The 24,046-nt window shown below is 43.6% G+C and overlaps 1 protein-coding gene and 1 long non-coding RNA gene across 5 annotated transcripts in view; one reads left to right on the top strand and one right to left on the bottom strand.

Moving 5' to 3' along the window:
* The window catches only part of LOC119087460, a 29,828-nt gene extending 17,664 nt beyond the window's left edge, over positions 1-12,164 (top strand). Inside the window, exons 4-5 of one of the 4 annotated variants that reach the window (XR_005090926.1) lie at positions 3,370-4,218; positions 11,852-12,164. This is a non-coding gene — a long non-coding RNA (uncharacterized LOC119087460). Of the gene's footprint in view, positions 1-3,369; positions 4,402-6,790; positions 7,554-11,851 lie in introns of those variants that run through there. The other 3 variants (XR_005090925.1, XR_005090927.1, XR_005090928.1) reach the window with 3 other exon arrangements.
* Arid1a (AT-rich interaction domain 1A) overlaps positions 1-24,046 on the bottom strand; it is a 77,235-nt gene that overhangs the window by 51,116 nt on the left and 2,073 nt on the right.

The raw sequence follows: 24,046 nt of genomic DNA on the forward strand, positions 1-24,046 counted from the left end.
GCCCCCCCACACTATAAATTCCAAGCTCTGTTCTGGTTCTTGATTCTGCTGTCTTATCCACAATGGCTTCCTCTCACCCCAGTGCTAGCAACAGAACGTTAAGGCCTTGTGTGCACTCTCCGCCGTCCCTCCCTCCAGCCCTACCCTGGCTTCTAGCAGTTCAGCTCAGCCTCCAACATACAACACGGTGTCACTTTCAGCTCACTCTGCACCTCTCACACTTCCTTCTAAAGGACCCAATGTAAATTTCGTAACGCACTGTAAGGCTTAACAGTGGCAACTCCAATAAACGGGCTGTATTTTTGAAGTCCAAGTTACTTTTTGCCTTGTTTTGAAATGGCAGGGAATCTCACTGTTGCCAAAATTGCACTTGAATTCCTGGGTTCAAGGCTCTAGAATGGGGGTGTGGGGGGAGGAAGGGGGGGAATTCGGTCAGGATGTAAAATAAATAACTCACTCCAGGATGGCTGGGATTACAGTATATACTTTGGCTAAGTTCTGGGACACAAGAGTTCAGGCATTTTATTTACAAAGTCTTCTCGATGCCCCAAGTACAACTGCAATGATGTGTACTCCAGAGAGAAAGCACAGTTCAAACTATCCTGCCAGAAGGTAAAAGCCATCTTCAACCCCAAAACAGGTTATAACTTTGGGGGCAGTCCAAGAATTGCTTCTCAAAATGAAACTGACATTATTTTATTTGGTCATCACTCGTTCCCCTCATCAAAGGCTTATCATGATCAACAGACTATGCAGCTTATTTGGCAAACGAAAATATATTCAGCTCAAACAACCAGACCACCCTGGTCTCATGTCAAAGTTAAATATCTGCTCATTTCAAAAGAGAATTTAATTTACACTTCTGAGATTTAAAAATATTGTCAAAGATATATGGTTTGTAGTTATGGGAAAAAAGGCACCATCAATCTCTTAAAGTAGAAAATAACATTAAATCTTCATTGATCAGTCTTATTGAAACAGAACATTTTCTACTACATGTAAAGTAGAAACGCCAATCTCCGTAGTCAGCAGCCACAAAGGAGGAGATGGGAACACCAAATCAGAGCTGCAAAAGAGCCAGAGATTCCACTCTGGAAAAGACAGAGAGGAAATCCTTTCAATGGGAAACCACAGGAGTAGATTACTGTGATTACACTTCAAAAGCAAAGACTCCGCCACAGAGACACATAATTGAGAGGAAAATGCTGGCCCTTGATCAGGGAAGTCAGGCCCCCTGCTATATACTCTCCGGCATTCATAAAAAATAAAAATGAAAAGGGGGAAAGAGCCACAAGAAAACACATCTCCCTCTACCACTTAGCTCCTTCCAGATCACTGGCCAAGTTATAAAGTGCCTGACAAATCAAAGAACGCAGTTCAGGGGCTTCAAAGGCAAGATGCTTAGCAGGCTTATCTGTCTGAATATATTCAGTACAAACAGCTTGCAGACTAGCCACTTGCGAGTTCCCCTGCTCCCAGCAAATGGAATTACATACAAGCACCTCCAGACCAGGTGGCTGCCGGGATCCCTCACAAGTTCTCAATGTACCAAGGAAAGCCAGTGACCCTGTGAACTGTTGAATGTAACAAACTGAGTTTTACAGTTCATCGGGGTTAAGAGTCAGAGAATCAAAAGTAACCAATTTCAGGACACTCAAAATATTAAACATAGTTGCAAATCTCTATCTGACCATGAGCCACCGAGGAGACAAGACCAAGCACTAACACTTCCAAACACCAAGAGATAACATTCCCCATATCATGTGGTAATGGCACCAGAAAAAAGAAACTGTAATTTTGAAATAAAAGTCTGAGAAGGACTCGGAGTCCCAAGCCAAAGGTGCACAGAGGAAGTGATCAGAAGTAGAGGTAAGGGTCAACTTTAACGCCCAGCAGTGCCAAAGACTGAAAAGAATAAAATGGAAAGGTTGGGTCAGGGACTGCCAAGAGCATCCATCGTCAGAAAGAAGTCCTGAGCAATACACATTTGTACTTTCACTCGGAATGCCAACTAGTCGGTGCCAGGATAAACCTAGAGCCATACCCTTGGATTTGGGACCTCCAAGTATTATTTCTTACTTCTTGTGCTTTCAATTTATTCCTAGCCAGATTTGTTTATGAGTTTTAATAATAACAATAAAAAATGCATCCCTGGCTCTTTAACCGAAAGAACCCCCTAATTGATTCCCACAGTAATTAACCTGCATTTTACCTCAGAGAGCGGTAGTTAAGGAAGTCGGCACTGCTATTTATAACTCATCTCAAATTGAGGGCAGACTGCCTAAAATCTAACACATCCCAGCTGTACTCCTGTTTGAACTGGGGCCAAGGGAATTTTTTAAAGCAATCTTGGCACCGAATGAATGACACCAACAGTAGGAGAGCGCGAGTGGTTGTGTTGTGGTGACGTAGCACTGGAGTGGGGGGGCAGTGTACTGTGATCCCTCCCGTGCGTGCCTGCTGCCTGAGTCCCAGTACAGTAAGCTGGGAACCGCCCACTGAGAGCCAAACACAGGAAAAGCCTTTTCCTGTGGACCGCCTCGAAGTGAGAAACACATGGCTAATCTGCATAAACTCGAAGCCACACCGCCCCTGCCAGGAAGGTTAGTGCTCGTAATCTCTGGCCATGGAGCTGGCTGCCTGGGAAGACTTGGACTGGCGCCTGATAACCCAGAAAGAGCCGAGAGAACAGATGGGTAAGGACCCCAGCAGAATACAGCCCCGGGTCACGTGACTCGCCACATGGCCCCGCCAGCACAAACTATTGTCTGGCTGCAGAGCTCCTATACAAAGGCACCAGGCCTCCACTTCCTGTGATTCTAGGGACTGGCAGCAGCTGTTGATCAGTTCCCAGAGCGGACCCTCCTCTGTTAAGGAGCACTCCAGGCAGAGATAAGTACAAAAGTTAAGGCCTCTCCCAACCAGCAAACTTTCCCTTTCCCAGCCAGTTCCACAGACAGAATTCTTAGGATGAAGGAGACTTCCCCTGCAGGAACAGCCTTGTTCCCTAGTACATAAATGGACCAGCAGAAATCACTCCCCTTCTCCCTTTTTTCTATCACTACAGACTATCCTTGCCCTCCCTCCCTCCCACCCCAACCGCCACCTGTACACCATGGCCTTGAAGACATCAGATTCCTAACCAAGTCCAAGAGCAAGTACTATGAAATCAGCTCAGACGTTTCTATCCTGCCTCCTAAAAAGAGACTCTATAGGGTTAGGAGACAGGATGTTACTTTGTTCTTTTGAGATGGGGTCTTGCTATCTTGTCCAGGCTGGTTTGTAACTCTTGGGATCAAATGATCATGAGTAGTGCTGGGACTACAGGCAGTTATATCATACCCAGCCACATGTTTTACTTTTAAACAGGGCAACATGACTACATCAGAGGACAACAACCAACTCCTAACCTCCTATTTGGCCTTACCAGAGCGATCTCATCCATGGAGAAATGGAAATTAGAGAAGGTGGGAAAACGACAATCTTATCACATACATTAACATTTATCCAGAGTCAACCCCACCTGGCCTAGGAGTCTCATTATCTTTCATCTTACAAAAGATAAAAAAGACGACAGTTCATTCAAGTTCTGAACAAACTGGTCACCTGCCTCTCTCTGTGGGTGGTGCAACCTCCACTCCCAAGTCAGTTTTGTTGCCTTAAATTCTTTCCAACTTCCCCTATGTTTACAAGGGGAGTATACAAGACTGTATTTCCAACACATCAGGGCTGGGGCCAGACCTAAGGTCCTTCCAAACCCACACCACCTCATAATGATACAAAACAAGCGAGGCATGGCCTGACCCATTGCTACAACCTCAGCACTTAGGACAAGGACGGCCTGGGTTATATGCATTCAGTTTAGGGGGAGGGGGAAAGCTAGATTGTGACTCAAAATAAAAAAGGTATTTGGACTATGGATCTCTATCCAGACCAAAGGAGCATAGAAAACTTAGCAAGGTTTAGAAAAGGAGACCGAAAGAGAGTCACTAAACCATCCAATAAAACTAACAGTATGAGAGCCAATTAATAACCACTTCACAGCTGCCCACCCAAAAGAAGCATGCCAGAAAAACCACAGCCAGGTGGCTGGTGTTCTCTCCTTCTTCCCTGGCACCAGAAAGAGCAGCTAGAGCACCCAACTTGAGAGCAGTCCTTCATCAGCCACTTCTGACGGCGAGGAAAGAAAGGCTCATGCTACAGTGAAGACTGCTTTTAGTAAGTGGACTTGCATCCCAATTTTCCAACTTCCAACTATAGAATCTCTAAGGAAAACAAGCAACTTCTTCAGAAAAATACTCCTCTTGCTACGGGGGTGTGATAGTGAATGTCTTTAATCTCAGCAGAGGGAAGCTGATCTCTCTGAGTTCAAGGCCAATCTGATCTACACAGCAAGTTCTAGGACAGCCAGAGCTACATGATAGAGAAAACTCATCTCAAAAACAAAACAAAACCCTACAAAAGGAAAATATTCTTCAGATGTTATATAAACCAGGGCCATGAAAAACAGGGTAAGGCCTCAGGAGGGCAAGCAGAAACAAAAAGTCATCTGATAAATCAGGAGCCCCCTTTACAACTGTCAAGGAGAAGACAACAGTACAAGTTCCTGAGAATATTCAGAGGTAGAACAGGTGGGCTCGAATACCAGTTTTCATAACAGCTTCATGGGAAGACAAGCCAAAGTGAATCCATTTTAACTCATTATGGTACTCAACCCAACACTACTACCCCCAGGATTCTGGGTCAGTGGCAAGAGGACAGGGTCAGGAATCTAATCTCAAGGCAAGTCTTACTTCTCTTACTCTTTGTACCCTTAACTAGTACAGACTCTAGGAAGCTACAACTGTATGCAAGGTTGCCTACTTTAAGGAAAAGGTCTTCAGATATTGCTTAAAATGCAAGACTATAAAAGAATAAAGACCCCCAAGAAGGCAAACAGAAAAAGACATGCTCTGAGACTCTGTATGGTCATTGTGGGCCACTGGATTAAGAGCTCTGCCCATGTTCCTAATTTCTTTTACCCTCAGTTTCCTCATCAAGAGAATAGAGGTAACTAGGCATAGAGGGAGTAGGCAGATCTCTGTGAGCTTGAGGCCAGTCTGATCTACACAGTGAGTGAGACCCTGTCTCTCTGTCTGTCTCTCATACACACACACATACAGGAAGGAGGGAGGAAGGAAGGGAGAGGGAGAGAGGGAGAGGGGGAGAGAGAGAGAGAGAGGAAGGGAGAAGAGAATAGAAAATAGAGAATAGCCAGACATGTGGTGTTTCATTCACAATTGTCATTTCATCACTCAAGAGACCAAACAGGAGGATTGCAGTTTGATGCCAGCCTTGGCTACATCTTTAAATTAAAAGAAGAAAGAAAGAAAGAGAGAGAGAGAAAGATAGAAGGAGAGAAAAGAGAAAGAGATAGAAGGAGAGAAAGAGAGAAAGAGAGAGACAGAAAGAAAGAAAAGAGAGAAAGAAAGAGAGAGAGAGAGAGAGAGAGAGAGAGAGAGAGAGAGAGAGAGAGAGATCCGGGCAGTGGTGGCGCACGCCTTTAATCCCAGCACTCGGGAGGCAGAGACAGGCGGATCTCTGTGAGTTTAAGGCCAGTCTGGACTTCCAAGTGAGTTCCAGGAAACATGCAAAGCTACACAGAGAAAACCTGTCTCGAAAAAAAAAAACAAAAAAAAAAAAGAAAGAAAGAAGAAAAAGAGAGAGAAATTAAGAAGGAGAGAGAGAGAGAGAGAGAGAGAGAGGGAGGGAGGGAGGGAGGGAGGGAGGGAGGGAGGGAGGAAGGAAGGAAGGAAGGAAGGAAGGAAGGAAGGAAGAGGGAGGAGGAAGGAAGAAAGAAATCAGAACAGGACTAGGGAGCTGGCTCAGTGGGTAAAGTGCTTGCTACACAAGCATTAAGACTGAGTTCAGCTCCCCAGCACCCCTGAAGAAGCCAAGCACAGGAGTGAGTGTCTGTAACCTCAATGCTGGGGAAGCAAAGACAGATGGATCTAGGCCAGCCCGTCTAGTCAAAGTAGGAAGCTCCAGGTTCAGTGAAAGATACTATCCAAAAATATGATGGCGAGCTGGGCAGTGGTGGCACACACCTTTAATCCCAGCACTCAGGAGGCAGAGCTAGGTGGATCTTGGTGAGTTTGAGGCCAGCCTGGTGGTCTACATGAGCAAGACCCCGACAGACACCAAAACTACACAGAGAAACCCTGCCTTGAAAAGACAAAAAGATGGCGAGTGACAGGGAAGGCCCCCCACATAGACATGCATAAGCAGGAGTATATACACACGTCACACAGTGAGCTGGGGGGTGTGGCTCAGTGCTGGGCTAGCATGAGGACCTGGACTTGATTCCTAACATTGAAAACACCACAACCAGCAAACAGGTATTTCTTGGCTATAAGTCAGCCCAGAATAACTGAGACAGAGAGAATAACAATAATCATAATGGTCCCTCCCTATCTGAAACTGCACACAATATCACACACACATACACACATTTCCAATACACTCATGGATATGAAGAAATTTGATTTTTTTGGCTTTTCTTTCTGTAGTCTTTCCTGTCCTAGAACTAGCTCTGTGAAACAGCTGGCCTTGAAGTCACAGAGATCTGCCTGCCTCTGCCTCCCAAGTGGAATTACCGGCATGTGCCACCACCACCCAGCAAGAAACTTATTTCTGTATTACACCCAGCAAGAGGTTTACAACAATAATAAAACATTTACAACAATACATTATAAGTTAAGGGAATGTCTCTTTCTCTCAAAACGTGGAGTTTTCCATTTCATATTTTCAGATAGGAGTTGACTGTTGGTACCTAAAACTTCAGAAAGAAAAACCAGACAAGAAGGGGAACTACCAGGCCTGCAGAAGCGACTCGGTGACTAAGAGCACCGGGTTCAATCCCCAGCATCCTCAGGGTTTGAGAGAAGAAGTGAATCAAGGGAAGTACACCTTCCATCCAAATGAACATGTTCCAGTCTAGGCGACTATTCACTCATCCAGCAACTCACTTCTCCTAGACAGGGATCATCTTTTTACATTAAACAACTCTTCAAGGCTGGAGATGTAGCACTAACCACAGAAACCTGAGGGTTCAAGCTCCAGCAAGGCATAACATAGGATGAGGAGGGATCGTGACATGCCTGCAATCCCAGCACCCGGGGAAGGCTGGAGAGGAGGAGCTGTAGTTCAAATTATCTTAAGCTACAGAGTTGAGGCCAGCCTGGTCCACATTAACACCGTTTCAACACCAGCAAAAAAATGCAGCTCCTAAACACACAAACTCTTCAGTGTGGCCTTTCCTGTGAACCATTTTAAAAAAATGAGACTCCTGAACCTTTCTACAAAAAGTCTCTAATTGTTTTCTTCCACCATACCATTGCCACACAAGATGGCAGGTGTCTTTGCTTACCCTTACTTACTTATGTGTGTGCCTAGACAGCCTGTGTGTATGATCCAGTGTCCTGTCTGTCATCTAGCGCCCTTAGCTATCTTCAGCCTGCTCAGTCTCAAATTTCCAGCAGCAAAGCTTAGAAACCAGAAGAATTGCTGGGCAGTGGTGGGACAAGCCTTTAATCCCAGCACTCAGGAGGCAGAGATCCGCCTGCCTCTGCCTCCCTCGTGCTGGGATTAAAGGCGTGCGCCACCACCACCCAGCCTAAGTGTTTTTAATTAAATGTATGGAAAGCATTTTCTGGGTTGTCCCAGACTCTTTATAATGCTACTGACATTTATGACCTGGGGAGCAAAGTGCCAAACCCCTCCAGTGCAGCTCCACACAGAGAAAGAAGGTCCTCACCCACCACAGCAGAGTAATTTACAACTCTGGAACTTAACCCTTGAGCAAACAAGAAAACACAAGTCAGGCTGACCAGTACTGACCCTAACAGTTAAATAGTACAAAGACATCTGCTAGCCGAGGAGAACAAAGCATTTTATTTTAAGCAATAGTTGGTGGCTCATGTATAAGGCAAGAGGACTGCTCTAGTTTGAGACCAGCCAGTGTAAAATCTAATCTCAAACAAAACACACACACACACACACACACACACACACACACACACACACACACACACACACACAAGAGTTGTAAGATAATCTACCAAGCGGGGTGGTGGCAGCACACATCTTTAATCCCAGCACTCGGGAAGCAGAGGCAGGCGGATCTCTGTGAGTTCGAGGCCAGCCTGGGCTACAGAGTGAGTTCCAGGACAGTCAGGGGTACACAGAGAAACTCTGTCTCCAAAAACCAAAACAAACCAAAAAAAGTAGTTAAAAAAAACAAAAAAGGTATAGTCTCTGTCACTCACACAAAGTGACATGACAACACCAAAATAAGGCACTTGCACAGGTGATGTGACCTGAGAGAGGAAAGGTGGGGACTTCCTCCCACTGCCGTCCTCTAGTGCATCTGACTAGGAAAGGAGGGACACTGGTGTGGGTGAGCCCACAAGCCTGGCGGGGTTCTTCTGCCATTCTTCCATGTCGTCTTACCTCTGTGTGACAGGGCACAAAAGGAATGCAGGGAAGGAAGGCCATGGAACCTGACATGGCTGCTTCACCTGGAGAGAACAAGGCACAGCCCAGCTCTTCAGATTAGTTTGAAATGTTCCTCCAGATCCAGTATCTGGTCTGCAGACAGTATTCAAAACCAAATAAACAAGTGAAGACAGAACCTACCCCTTTCTCTTATAAAGGCACAGGTTGCACACACACACAAACACACAAAATAAAATTAAAGATACTAAATCTAAGCGCACAGTGTTTTCTCTTGGCAAAGTTTTTCCTCCTATACTAAAAAGGGTGTGTTTCTGCAGCACACCACCAAAGAGCGGAACTACATTTACACACAGACGTGTAAATCAAGTGTTACACTACCCTTTGACAAAAGCAGCAGCAATACCACTCAGCTTGTTTCACTAATTCCTAGAAGTATCTTGGGCTACTCCCCTAAAGTGCCAATTTTTCAGCTAGACCCACCCCAAGTCTGCTGACCCCACAACAGACACAATAACAGAAGTTAAAGAAGGGCTAACCTTAGGATGTCAGCCTTAGTCCAGATGCACTCAAATCCTAGGAGTTAAGGTCAGCAATCTGCAGACTGGTAAATCATATATAGTCTAGCAAATTCTCCGCTTCCTTTCAAAGCCTCCAAAGTATATTGTTTACAGACTCTTCAGCCACCGTTCAAAGGAGCATGTGCACAGAACTCTATTTCAAGATTCTCACCAAAAAGACGAAAAGTTACCAGCTGTCTTCTTAGAGGTACATTGTCTGTTTCCTTTGCCCTCTGGCCAGTTGATCATGTTGAGATGGATACTTGGTGTACTAAATCACCAGGAAAATCTAGTCAGCATCTTACCCTCTTCTATCTCCTTCTCCTCTGTCTTCTTCCTAGTCCCCTTTGGCTCACACTCTCATCAGAGAGTATCTTATTTCAAGGCACTAAGAATGTCCTTTACTGTATATGTCTGGGCAGGTGAGCCCAACTACTTCAATCTTGCTTTATTTTAACCCCAAAGTCACCATGAACCCACTGTTGGTAGCCTGAGGTTTTCTGTTGAGCTTTAGAGAACCAAGACTGAACTCAAAGAGTGAAAGGAAAACAGCAATGTCACACACGAAGCTGTCCTGTGCCAACTGAGCCCGAAGAGTAAGGAAGGCCAAGGTTGTCCTCTAGCCCAAAAGGAATGAAATGAGAAAGTACTAACCATTTGGGCACTTCTGCTTAATAGTTAGACAAAGGTAGCTCCTGTCTTTAATTATCCAGGCCTTTAGAACAGAGCTAAGTGGTAAGACATTAGGGTCTTCTCAGAAATGTCTTGGAAAATGGTGCTAACTGCATCTCTAAGCCTTGGACCAGCTCTAGCATGAGAAAGTTACTGGAGCATCCATGTGTTTTATATTCTACTAAGTAAGATACCAAATGAGGGAATGAAAGGAAGTGGATTAAAAGTATTCCTCGTATATACAAATGTCAATTCACAGGTCAAACTATCAGCCTTCTGGAAACACTGACATGTCCTAGTTGGGTTTTAATGATACATTACTCAGGCAGCAAGAAAAAGGTGGTCTGTTTCTAAAGGAAAGGACATACACATTCTACTTGAGATTTGTGAATTTGAACACTGGTTCTCCACTAGGTATTTGAACTATTAATGTTTACTAACTGACCATTTCTGCTATTTTCATTATATTGCCAAGGACAATCTTGAATAATAAGAATTCTTTATACAAATGGAGACAGGTCTCTTGAGTAACATAACTTACACAACTAGACGAGTCTCAGCTCAAAGATACACTCAGATAGGGCTCACTCACTTCAGTGATGGGATAACTTGCTGGGTTCTACTTTGCTAGAACTTCAAAAGGGACACAAGGGGAAAAAAGAAAAAAACTTAGGCTGGTCACTAGAAAGCTGGACATGAGGGAGAGAGGGAGTTACTGAGAAAGATCACTACATTCCTCTTCTCAGACCAGGTGGCCATCACAGGCAGAAGAACATAACATGTATTTAATTAGTGTTGAAATACTGGTCCCCCTTTTTTTTTAAGACAGGATCTCACATAGCTGAGGCTAGATTTGAACTCCTGATCCTCTTGCCAGGCAGACATATCCAGAAATAGTCTTCTCTACCTTCCTCCAACTCCCATGACCACAGACACAGATTACTGCCATGTCACCTCATTGTAGAACTAGGAAAAGGAAAAAAAAAAAAAAAACTAGGAAAAGGAAAACCAGCAAGAGTCCAGTCTTAAACAGAAACTGGATGGGCGGTAGTGGTACGCACCTTTAATCCCAGCACTCAGGAGGCAGAGGCAGGCAGATCTCAGTGAGTTCAAGGCTAGCCTGGTCTAAAAGTGAGTACCAGGACAGCCAGGACTGCTACACAGAGAAACCCTGTCTCGAAAAACATAAACAAACAAACAGAAACTGGGTGCCATTCCATTAGAGTTTATCATCATCTATTTTCTACATAGACTAAATGTTTGGCTATCCCTGAAGTGCCCATGCTGAAGTCCTCAGCCCTAATGGAATGGTTTTAGAATGTGGGGCCTTGGGTAGTAATTGGGTTTAGCTTGGATCACAATGGTAGGTCCCCATACAGGGATCAGGACTCTTTAATGACATGTGAGGCCATAGTTAGAAGATGCTAAAACCACAAGCAAGGTTCAAGGCCAGCCTGGTCTACAGAGTGAGTTCCAGAACAGCCAGGGCTACACAGAGAAACCCTATCTGGAAAAACCAGAAAAGACCACAAGCAAGAGACTTCACCTAGATTCAAATCTGCTGACATCTTAACCTGGCACTTCTACACTCTAGAACTGACCTGTTGCTTAAGCCTCACAATCCACAAAGTTTTGTTATTCAGTAGCCCATGAGGCTAACACAACTTCAAGCACTTTGACAGCCTTTTCTCTATCCAGTAACACTTTGATCACAGAAGACAGATGTATCTGAAATATCCATCTACAGTATAATTAGAGGCACCTCAGGCAATTCGGATGTGCCCTGAAGAATAGTGTAAATGCACAATGCAATCCTTTTCAAATTCGAGTGTCCATTAGGACAATCTAAGAACCTGTTACAGTATACTGTGGGATTCTGGATTTGGGGTTTCAATTTCTAAACAAGGCCACACAGGTAGACTCTTTTTTTTTTTTTTTGGTTTTTTTTCTCGAGACAGGGTTTCTTTGTGTAGTTTTGGTGCCTTTCCTGGAACTCACTTGGTAGACCAGGCTGGCCTCGAACTCAGAGATCCACCTGCCTCTCCTCCCGAGTGCTGGGATTAAAGGCGTGCGCCACCACCGCCCGGCTTAGACTCTTAAACTAGGTTAAAATTTGGGTTTTTCAGGAATTTATGGTGACATGTCCCTCAGGAGGCTATAACAAGACCCTGCTTCAGAAAGAAAGAAAGAAGAAAGGCTGCAGCAAGATGCTTCATAGAGTTAAGTACTGGCCATGCAGGCCTGACAACCAGTCAAACGGAAAGAAGGGAATCAGATCACAAGGTTGTTCTCTGACCTCCGTGTGCACAATGTCACACATCTGCACCTACACGGTACATACATAGTAAAAAGATGTTTGAAGGAATAGTTGTTCATTTGTTTGGTTTTTCAAGGCAGGGTCTCTCTGTGTATGTAGCCCTGGCTATCTCAGAACAAACTCATTCTATAGACCAGGCTGGCTTTGAACTCAGAGATCCACCTGACTCTGCCTCCTGAGTGCTGGGATCAAAGGTGTGTACTACTGTTGCTGGCGGTGATGGCACACGCCTTTAATCCCAGCACTCGGGAGAGAGGCAGAGGCAGGTGGATCTCTGTGAGTTTGAGGCCAGCGTGGTCTACAGAGTGAGATCCAGGACAGGCACTAAAACTACACAGAGAAACCCTGTCTCTGAAAAACAAGAACAACAACAAAAAAAGGTATGCACCACCAACTTTTTTTTAAAAAAATGTCCATAACCTAGTAGTACTTTCACTCAGCTTTAACATGGATTCCAACCTACAAAGTAGGGTTTTTTTTTTTTTCATCATGTAGTTTAGAATAGAGTAAGAGAAATAGCTGATGTAAAGTCACACAGCCTAAAGAAAATTTAAAACTGGACTTAGAGCCGACTCTCCTGTGAAACTGTACATGGCACTTAACCGTGTGTGTTCGCTTTGCCCAGGTGGCAGATTAAGACAGCAATGCCCTCCTCTCTAATTGGCACTCCAAGTTTCTGAAAAGTAATTATCCTATAAATATTTTCACAATGCAAGTCACTCAGACAAAAGTTATTCCATCGTAACCCGAATCCCATCCCCAGTCTCAAATGTGTCTCCTGATAACAGGCTCAAACAACCAAATACTGCCAGTTCTCTCCCCAGGAATAACAAGACAGCAATAAATCAAGTGTCATGACCATTTATGAGAAACCCAGAATAATTAAACTTTAAATGGAAAAAATGGACAGGGCCAACATCTAGGTATGATGTCACAGTAACCAAAAGCTACTCAGTCTTTTATTTCATTTGGAGTTTCCATCAAGGCTAAAGAGTCTGCTCAGTGGTTATGAGCATTCCCTGATATTCTGGAAGACCCATGTTCGGTTCCCAACACCCTTATCAGGCAGCTCACAACTACCTGAAACTTCACCTCCAGGATATCCAAAACACTCTTTTGGCCTCTGCAGGTACCCACACATATGTGGCAGACCTTCAAACACAGACATATACAAACAAATAAAAATAACATCTTTTTTTAAAAAGTTCTAGACAAATACAAAAATAATATCCTAAGTAGTCCTGGTTTGTAAGTAATTTATTTTGGGGGACACAAAATTAGTATTTTAGAAGGGGATGGCTCGGTGATCTAGCATCAAGAGATGCTAGACAGGTTTTTACTACCTTAAAAAATAAATACCTCCAGAGCCATGGCTCTTAACAAACCTTGATTCACCCTCAACTTAACCTTATACTAACTACTACCCCAAAGGATGTTTTATAATTCTATTTCCATGACTGGATGCCAAGAGGAATAACAGAATCTGCCTCTCCCAGGATTTTGAAGAAAGAGTAAATGAGGAAATTCATGAGAATCAAACATAATGCGTACTCAGCACAAACTAGGTCCACAGTACACAGTAGCTGTCCTGAATACTCACTTTCAGCATGCTAGCTCGAACTTCAAAGTCAAGATCTCAGTAAAGATTCTGGCCCTGAGCAATGGACAAACTGTTCCCTAAGTCCATTAGGATATAGTTTTCTTTGGCAGCCTAGATTCCTAAACAGGTAAACGTTGGAAGCCAAAGCATAAGTCATCTAAACTGGATGATAACAAGTTTCAGGCTTGCCGGGCAATGATGGCCCATGCCTTTAATCCCAGCACTCAGGAGGGAGAGGCAGGCAGATCTCTGAGTTCAAGGCCAGCCTGGTCTACAGAGTGAGTTCCAGAACAGTCAGGGCTACACAGACAAACCTTGTCTCGAAAAAAACAAAAACGAACAAAAAGGAGTTTCAGGCACTGGACTAATGTGGAGCCAGCCTGTGAATTCCACAGCCTCAGGATCAGAACAGAATGCTGTCCAAAGGGCAGAGAGAAGCCATTTGTATCTGCCAAAAAAGACATGGCCATCTCTGCCTAGGTAACCTGCTTGCTAAGGACAGAAGAAAGCTGTAATGTCCACTTCAGAGAAGTTGGAGATCACTGGGTAGAAGCTCCCAAAGAATGTACCCCAAACATGAAGCCTTTAGTCTTCTCCCACATAGCCAAATTCATACTGTTCTTAAAGTCAAAGTCCACTAGTCTTGAGTCAGTTGAGAGTAAACAGGCAGGCCCAAATGCACTCTTGCTGGGAAAGCTCTGCGAGCATGCTGTGAGCTCAAGAAAAAAAAGGACGCAAAACAAAATCAAGCACACAGCAAATGGGTTTTTTAAATAAGTGATATCACAGCGACCCCTCACACTCCCGGCTGCCATCACACTGGTGCTAGATCTTTGGGGGTGGGGGTGGGGTGGGGTCTTTTTAACGGAGATAAACAAGCAAGCTGAAAGCTAACAGGTTTAAAAGTGTAAAGCACATAAAAATCTTGGCTGCTGGTGATGAGCCACAGAAAATCATGCACGTGCCAGTGCCAAGGGAAAAGGAAATCTAATATCTAACATTGCAGACTTGGGAACATAGAAGCAGCAAAGCCATAAGGACACCCAAATGCAAAGGCTGGGGATGGGGGCAGGGCAATTCAAGTAGTGCACTCTGGGCCTGCAGAGCAAGCACACAGTCCAATACCAAAGCCCCTTAGTATTTAGTATCAACATAACTTCCTGGAGGACAACAAAAATCTGTCCTGGATTACTGGGTGATTTCTAATATGCACCATAACCAAGACTAAGTCAACATTTAGGGATGGAATTTCCCACTGCAGCTTGCTGGAATGCAATCTTGGCATCAGGCTTCTTCCTATTCCAGTCCACCCTTAGAACATGCAGAAGCCACTGGGAAATACTCAACCTGTCCAAAGACACTCTCACTGATATGCACAAGTGACCAACAAACTCCCTCAGGTATCTCCTTCACATGCAATTTAAACAACAACAAAACTCCCCTCCATTTCAATAGGGGATGGACAATGGAGTCAATGTTTACCCAGCCTGATTCCTCTCAAGTGCGGGACTCCATGATTATGAGTGCTTACTGCTCCTGCAGAATGCAGAAGACTGGGCTTCAGTTCCCGAAACCCACAAAGCAGCTCACAACCACCTGTTACTCCAGTGCCAGGGTTCCAATGCCCTCTTCTGAACTCAGTGGGTTTAGGCATGCGCATGAAGCACATATATACACTCAGATACATACACATAAAGCAAACAGTTAAAAGATATGATAAAATGTGGGATTAAGGAATTCATCTTTAAGTCCTGTACACCTACTATCCAAGACAGAGGAACTATCATGCCTAGTGTTGAATTACTCAAAATTCACTTTCCCAAAATGCAAAAACCCAAGGCAAAAAAGAAGTTGAAAGAGGTATTTCTAAACTAGAATCTGTATTCCATACTTGCAGGGCAGACAGGATGGCGCAGTAGGTAAAGTTGTTTGCTTAATGAAAAGCCTAACTACACACACCACCACCACCACCACCACCACCACCACCACCACCACCACCACCACCACCACCATACACGCTCAATGTAAAGGTAGGGGGAAACAGGTTATGAACGCCACAAAGTAAGCTATCCTCTGACCTCTACACTCCACGACAATTTTACACACACACAGTCTTAAAGATTCTGCACTTCCATACTGGTGCCTACCCACTTCCAGGAGGAAGCATTTTTGTATTGTAATGGCTTGGCATTGGACACACAATTCACACTTGGTTAGTAAGCATACACTGGTGGTCCTTAACAAGTGTCGGGTCCAAACACAAAGACCAGTAGGTAAGACAAATCACAACATTGCATTTTAGAGGCTCCATAAGGAATAATCGGTGTTTGCAGCACTAGGTTTCTTGGCCATAGTCAATCTATAAACGGTATTAAAGGCCATTTCTCTGAACGGACTATGGCAAACTGTATACATCCATCAACCCATCAACCAATATAAGGTCTAAAGCAACTCAGTTTGAGCACAATTCCCACCTCTTCAGAAATCATAGCAATGTAAGAGTCCTAAACAGGTACTTCATGACTAGGGAAATGGCTCAGTGGTTCAGAATGCTTCCTGTTCTTCCACAGGACCCAAATTCAGTTCCCAGCACCCACATTGGTTGGCTTACAACCACCTGTAACTCCAACTCAAGAGATCCAACCTCCTCCTCTAGCACCTGAACCCATGACATTTACTCAACAAATAAATGAAATAATAATACTAATTTTCTTAGTATTATTTCATCAGCTAACTATGGTTTACCAACCATACATGAACCACCATGACTACAGGGCTGTCCAGAATACACAACTCTGAAGTTGTCAAGACCTTCCAAATGAAGAGTTACTACAAATAAATCCACAAACTGCTCTAGAACTTAGCAGATCCTAACAGAGCCACAGGAACCACTAAGCTGGTGCAACCATTCTTTCAGGAATTTTATGGTTAGTATGCCATCTCAAGGTCACTATAACACTACGGTAACTACAGGTCCGGGAATGACTATATATAGTTTGGATTCTATAAAGCCCATGAAGTTAGAAATCATTATGGATAAAAGGCAAGTTAATATTTTAACATTTCTCCTTTTAAATATTTAGTTTGTCAAATGCTACACATCTGAACAGCTACTCCTGACTACGCCTACTCAATTCTGATTGCTCCCCCCGCCCCCCAGTCCCTTCAGCCTGTATACTAGCTTTAGGTCACAGCCACAGTAAAACCACTTTGCAAGTTTTCTGGATGTGTGTACCCAGCCCAAGATAACTAAATTCTTTAAAGCAGATATTGCCTCTATCTTTTCTAAGGGGTGGGGTGGGGTTGAAACAGTCTACCTGTATACCCTAGACTGGCTTGAAATTTAAAGCCATTCTCCTGCCTCAAGCCTTCCAAATCCCAAACCACAAGTGCTGAGATTACAAGCATATGCCACCACACCTAGATCTGCCCTTTTCTATCTAGTATCTAGTCAGTGTAAGTGTTCAGGCCCATTTCTCAGGCCACTGGAGTCTCCAGATGTCCTAACCTGGAGATTAGACTCTCTGCAATCAGAATGAAGTTCTAATAGCTTGCCATCTTTGTAGTGGGAAAGGCCTTAACAATATCAGGTGACCAAAGTCAGTGTCATCCAAGTTTCTTTCTTTTTTCTTAATTTTGCTTTAAAACAATATGATAGCCTTTGTAACAGAGCTGAACCTAAAAAGTTATTATCAGGACCATAATTACATTCACACTCCCTGCTATTATCTAAGCTAAATCAAGCAGGATCTCACAGAACACTGATCTAAAACAACAAACAACAAACTCTTCTTGTATAGTAACTGGTATCAGTCAGTGAATTTAGGTGGTTTTTTTTTGGGGGGGGTGTGCTAGTAGTGGTGAGACAAGGTCTCACTATGTAGCCCTGGCTGGCCTGGAACTCACTATGTAGACCAGGCTAGCCCCAAAGTCAGAGATCTGCCTGCCTCTGCCTCCAGAGTTCTAGGATTAAAGGTGTGGTACACCACACCTGGATGGGTGGATCTTAAAAGTCACTGACAAAATTATTCTGGCCATTTCAAAGCTACCAAGTCAGATTCTTCTTCCTTCCTTCCTTCCTCCCTCCCTCCCTCCCTCCCTCCCTCCCTCTCTCTCTCTTTCTCTCTCCAGGGTTTCTCTGCGTAGCACTGGCTGTCCTGGAGCTCGATTTGTAGACCAAGCTGGCCTTGAATTCAGAGATCTGCATGCCTCTGCCTCCCGAGTGCTGGGACTAAAAGCATAGGCCACCACACCTGGCTCAGATTCTTGTTTCACCATAAAAAGAATATATCAAAGGAACAAATCCAGAAATATTAATCTAAAATAACAATTTCTAAAATCTACCCATCTAACCCTTGAAACACAATCTCGTGGACTGACTGACCCAGAACTGGGAGATGAGAAGAATTTTAGCATGTGCATTACAGAGAAGCCTTGCAAAACTGTATAAACCAGCCAGGCCCTTCAGCAAGTAGGTTTATAATGCACAGCTGAACGAGAGTAAGGCTGATGCTGAACCTTCAGTATCTTTCTCCTTTCTGGTATTCTAGAAATGTAAATCCAATCCAACAAGACCTCATGCCAAACTACAAATCCTTTTCCAAAGGAACAAGGTTTTAACTCAAAGTCTCCTAAGCCAAGCTTTTGGAACACATTTATTACATTGCTGAAACTTAGTGCGTTCTTTCCAAACTTCTGTTGGCTTTCTCTATGTAACTGCAACTGACTTTTAACAAGGTCTCATGTCTTCAACTTAGCATGAAGTCAGTCAGGGTGGCATCTTCTACTTGGTAATTCTCAAAGAACTACCTCTCCCAAATCTCCATCCTGCATACCCTGACCCACAGCACCGCCTTCTTCCTGGCCCCCTTTTCAGCAGGGTTATTTTATTCTACCTCATGAGGCACCAGCATTATCTTCGCCTGAAAACTGTTTATTAATTTGCCTGTCAAACATTCTATAGAGCCGTTTACATCTTACTACAGAAACCTCCTGGGTACATATTGACAGCTCAGCAAGTATTTACACAAAGCTCTGAAACATTTGGTTGCTTCTGAGGAAGAAGCTGCTGTGTCAAGTCGAGATTCAAACACCTTCTTCTCTTCTGCCGTTTCCCTCCTCTACAGAGCCAAGCTTCCTTCCAGCACAGCCTCCATATACGCAGAATCGCACTTCTACACTACTAGACCACTCTGTGCTGGGGAGAACACATCCAGGGCTACATACAGCAAGTCACCCCGCGTAGTTCCTTAAACCAGGGTAGAGGAATACAAACAACCTAAAAATCTGCCGTCTAACACTTAGTTTCTCCTGTTCCCGGCTCAGGGACTTTTGTTTCTCTCAGCAAAACTGACAGGGCAAGTCCAGGCACTCAGACTGCAACCAACTGCCCAAACCAGACCCAGACCTGCCCCAACGCTGAGCGTCTGAGAGCTAAATGCTACCTCTCCCTCCCTCCCTAACCACCCACACCTCAAAGCAGTGTGCGGATGTTAAATTGTATCAATACCTACTTCCTATCCCACCCCAGTGGCTAGCCTCCTGGGGATCCTGAAGAAACTATTTCCAAGTTTTAATGAAGGCTGCCTATTATTTCATTACCTTCACTGTTTTCAAACCTCCGGCCAGGTGAAATGACTAATGACAAACAGATTAACAGTTTTGAGACAAGTTTTTTCTTTGTAGCACTCAACTTCTCTGAGCTTGTCCCTGCAAATCCCAGGAGATAACCTTGACTTCCTTAAGCCTAGGGGAAGAAAGATAGCTTAAAAACACCACTGAAATCAGGCCCAAACCTTAACTCCCAAGAAGATTGAGAGTTTGAAAGTCAATCTGAGCTATATTTCAGGACCCAACCTCTCCCTCTCTCCTCTCTCCTCTCTCTCTCTCTCTCTCTCTCTCTCTGTCTCTCACACACGCACACCAAATAGGTGGAGGGTCACTGAAGAAGGAACATGTCTACTATGGAAGACTATGGAAGAAATCAATGAGTTTCAACATAGAGCAAGATTCTTTGGTTCATCAGCTTCATTTAACCAGAAATGCAAATGACTTGCCCTGAGTCAGTTTCATGAGGAACCCAAGCCTCCCTCACTCCTGAGCTACAAGCTCTCGGACCCTTCATACACCTCAGTGTGCAGTTAAGGACCAATCTACACAAACAAACCAAAGAACAAGCAGAGATAAAAGCTAGGTGGATTCAGAATCCCTTTCAGAGCCCCAGGAATCACAGTTCGCTGGAAGGATACTAGTCAGTATCAATTTATTCTGTTGTTTTTTATTTTTGTTCAATTTATTTTATTGTTTGTGTGAGACAGAGTCTGCCTATGCAGCTCTGGCTATCTTGAAATCTTCATGGTCCCTTAGCTTCCCTCACTGGGATTAGAGGCATGTGCTACCAGACTATTTTTTTCTCCCTTGATACAGGGTTTCTCCCTAGGAAGTCCAGGCTGACCTGGAATTCACTATGTAACCTAGGTTCACCTTAAATTTAAGATCTTCCTGCCTCAGCCTTAGGAGTGCTGGGAATACAGATATCAACTACCATTCCTGGTTCTTGAATACCATTTTTAAATATATCTGCATGCTGCCACTGCTTCTAAAACTTAGAGGTTTTAAGCAAACCAATACAATCTTTTGGGGGTGGAATAGGAAAGGACTCAGGCCATTACTTTGTTAGCCTACTCCCACATTTTTAAACTGTTCACCAGCTGCTGTGAGATACCTACTGTAGCTGACATCACACCTGTACAAATCGATCCAACATATGAAGGTGATAGCAGGTCCTGGGGGTGGGAGGGATGGACCTTCAACTAAAAAAAGTCCTGGGGGCCTGGAGAGATGGCTCAGAGGTTAAGAGCGCTGGCTGCTCTTCCAGAGGTCCTGAGTTCAATTCCCAGCATCCACATGGTGGCTCACAACCATCTGTAACAAGATCTTCTGGAGTGCAGGCACACATGCAGACAGAATACTGTATACATAATAAATAAATCTTTAAAAAAAAAAAAAGTCCTTATACAGATCAATACAGAAGAAATCTACCTCACTGCTTCCTCCCTCTCTTCTCACATCGCTTTCCCAACTCCCACCACCCACAACCATGAACAGGAGAAACTCGAAGCCTCCACTGCTGTATTTTCCCATGATTTCCCTGTCCTTCCAAAGAGAGAACTCCCAATTGTTCTGTATTTCAGCCAGCCCAGAATATCTGCCACGTACTCTGATAATAAATTCAGGATTCCCGTATCTGTTTCCCAGAAGTTTGGAATACCAGCTCATGATGTCCAGCCATGCTTCTACAGTGAGATCCAGAACTATTTACTGCAGCTCTACTTCATTTAGGCTCAAGTCGGCCTCAAACTCCCAATCCCTCTCATCCCTCTCTCCCTCCACCTCACAAATACGTGAGCCACCACACCAAGCTACAGTTCACTTTTTTTTTTTTACTATGATAAACTACTATTACTCAAGGTATACTGCTAAAAGTGACCCAAGTAAAAAGCTTTACATAAACTCACTCACATAGGTAATCTAAACCAATGTTGTCAGTATCAGATAACCTCTGGTATGATCCTAGTTCCTACGACAAAAATCACATACTAGCCTTTACTTCTGAAAAGCAAAGTCAAATAACATCACTTTATTTAACCATCTGATGGAAAAAAAATATTCTTTTGTTGTTTTGCTTTTTTGAGACAGGGTCTCATTGTACAGCTGACCAGCCTAGAACACACTATGTAGACCAGGCTGGCCTTGAACTCACAGAGTTCCACCTGCTTTTGTCTCCCAAGAGCCACCACACCTAACTCTTAAAAAATAGTCTTTAAACTATGGATGGGTTGGGGAAAGGAATAAGCTTCCTTAAGAATATTTAGGGGACCAGGCGGTGGCGCACCCCTTTAATCCCAGCACTACGGAGGCAGAGCCAGGCAGAGCTCTGAGATCCAGGACAGGCACCAAAACTCTGCAGAGAAACCCTGTCTTGAAAACAACAACAAAGAATATTTAGGGATTAGGGATATAGCTCAGTTGTCAGAGTGCTTACCTAGCATGTGTGAAGTCTGGGTTCAACTCCCAGCCCTACATTAAAAACCTAGCCTACGCTGTAGAGACAGATGATGATGGGTCAGCAGTTAAGAGCACTTACTGTGCTCTTACAGAGAACCTGGGTTCGGTTCCCAGCACCCACATCAGACAGCTCACAACTGTCTACACCTCCAGTTCCAGGGCATCAGACATCTGGTGCACATAAACTCGTGTACACAAACACATTCCCATAAATTTTTAAAATTCTACAACAGAATAAACAGGCCTGGTGGCACATGCATGTGTACATCCTAGAACTTCAGGGGTGGAGGGCAAGATGATCAACAGGTCAAAGTTATCCTTGAGTTCAAAGCCGACCTGAGACTTCAAAAGGCACGACAGGTTTATCCTCAAGTAAGGAGTAGAATCTCAGAGCCAAACCTATTCCCCCAAGAGCCCTAGGGACTTGAGACTATTAGACTCCTAGACTGCTAGACACACCTGAGGCTTACAAAACTCAAGCTGAACTAGCTCTTCCACAAGGTACTGCTCTCCAGAACTGAAATGAAATTGAACAGGAAATCTATTTTGTGAAAGCTGGGGCCTGGTGGTGATAAAAGAGAATTAAAAAAAAAAAAAAAAAAAAAAACAACCCCATCCAACCACAGCAGACATAGGATTCTAAATAGGGACTGTATCCACATTCTTATTATGTGCCCTGGACAGAACATATGACTAGTACCTAGACACATAGGGAATGCTCAATTATTTAATAACCGAAACCAGAAATTACCACAAAAGTTGATTTAAAAATAAACAAATAAAACATAGCTCCTGCCTGTAATCCTAGCACTTGGGAGGCAGAGACGGGAGAATCAGGAGTTCAAAATCAACCTAAGCTCATATACACTGTAAGTTCCAGAACATCCTAGGGTACATGAGACCCTGACACAGAACAAACAAAACTCACTGTTTTTAATGAGTCTTGACATCCATCCCCAATTATTTCTCCTAATAGTTCTCAAGAAAGGAAATTTTCTTAGTCAAAATAAAAGAAAGCGAGGGAAAGCAGACATACATCATAGAATGACTGGGGAGACATGCATTCTGTCTGAGACAAAAACGTATCCTCCAGGCAGCAGGAAAAACTTGAGTATGTCCCTATTGTCACACAGATGAAGATCACTGGGGAAGACTGCAGCCTCACAGGAGAGCTGCCTCAGATGGCTATTTTCAAAGTTCCCAGTCAACAGAAGAGCACAAAAGTAATTCTAGGATGGGGAGGGGATACAGGAAGTCACTGTTCTTCTAAGTGAACAAATCTAGCACAAAGATACAACTGCTGGGAATGGGAACCTGAGGACGTTTCTCCCCTCTTTGAAAATATGTCCAAAGGGGTAAGATAGTCCTGACCAAAGCACCCAGGAAGAGGCAGCAAGGTAAAATAAATAAAATGTACAAAAAGGTACCAAAAGTGGCAGTCATAAGTGTCATTGTAGGTCATATCTTTACACCCTAAAAGATAAAAGGGAAAAAAAAGGAAAAAGACACATAATTTAAAACACAAAGAAAAATATTGGCCAGTCTCTATTTTAGAGCTCTAAAACGACCAGTGACAAAACAAATATTCCAGGAACAAGTCATAAATCTCTTAAAATGAGCCTTTAGGAGACAATCCCTCTAAATCTGGAAGACATCAGCATCTCTTTCAATTGAGCTGGTCTTCCAAAAGTTCAATTAACAAAAGAAAAGTGTTAACAAGATTCAACATGTAAACAAAGAAAGACGCAAGCCTTGCTTAAAAGGGAATTCTTGATCCTAATATCCAATTCCACCAGAAAGCTCTTAAGCAAAAAAATATTAACAAAAACCATCTTCTTCCCCTATAGATCCCACATTTGCCATTCAATAAAAAGGCCAGTAAAATAATTTCAGTTCTGTAAAGTGGAACAGTGTCAAAAAATTACTCAAGACAAATGTATCCTCAGAGCCATCAAAGAACTCATTTATATCATCAGGAAAGTCACAAAACCAAAACAAACAGCAAACCCATTGTAGAGAAAAACTCAGCTACTGTTCCAACAACACAGAATCTATTTCAGACTGCATAAAACATAACAAGCAAAATAAATCCAAGGTACAAGCAAAATGCCATCGCCTCCTCTTTTGTTTCAGGCACAATGTAACAAGGGCAGCCTGTCTGGGGCTCTGCTCCTGCTGATACAGTATTGCTGCTTAAACCTCCCTCCTCAAGGTCACGGCCAATTTCAGCTCTGGAATAAAAGGCGGATAGTGGCAGCGATGGTTTGGGTTATCACTGGCAGAAAAGCAGAGTGTAAAAGTTTATGAGCTCATCAGGATTGTTGTACCATTACATCA

This window comes from Peromyscus leucopus, chromosome 2 (genome assembly GCF_004664715.2).
Source record: "Peromyscus leucopus breed LL Stock chromosome 2, UCI_PerLeu_2.1, whole genome shotgun sequence".
Lineage (NCBI taxonomy): Eukaryota > Metazoa > Chordata > Mammalia > Rodentia > Cricetidae > Peromyscus > Peromyscus leucopus.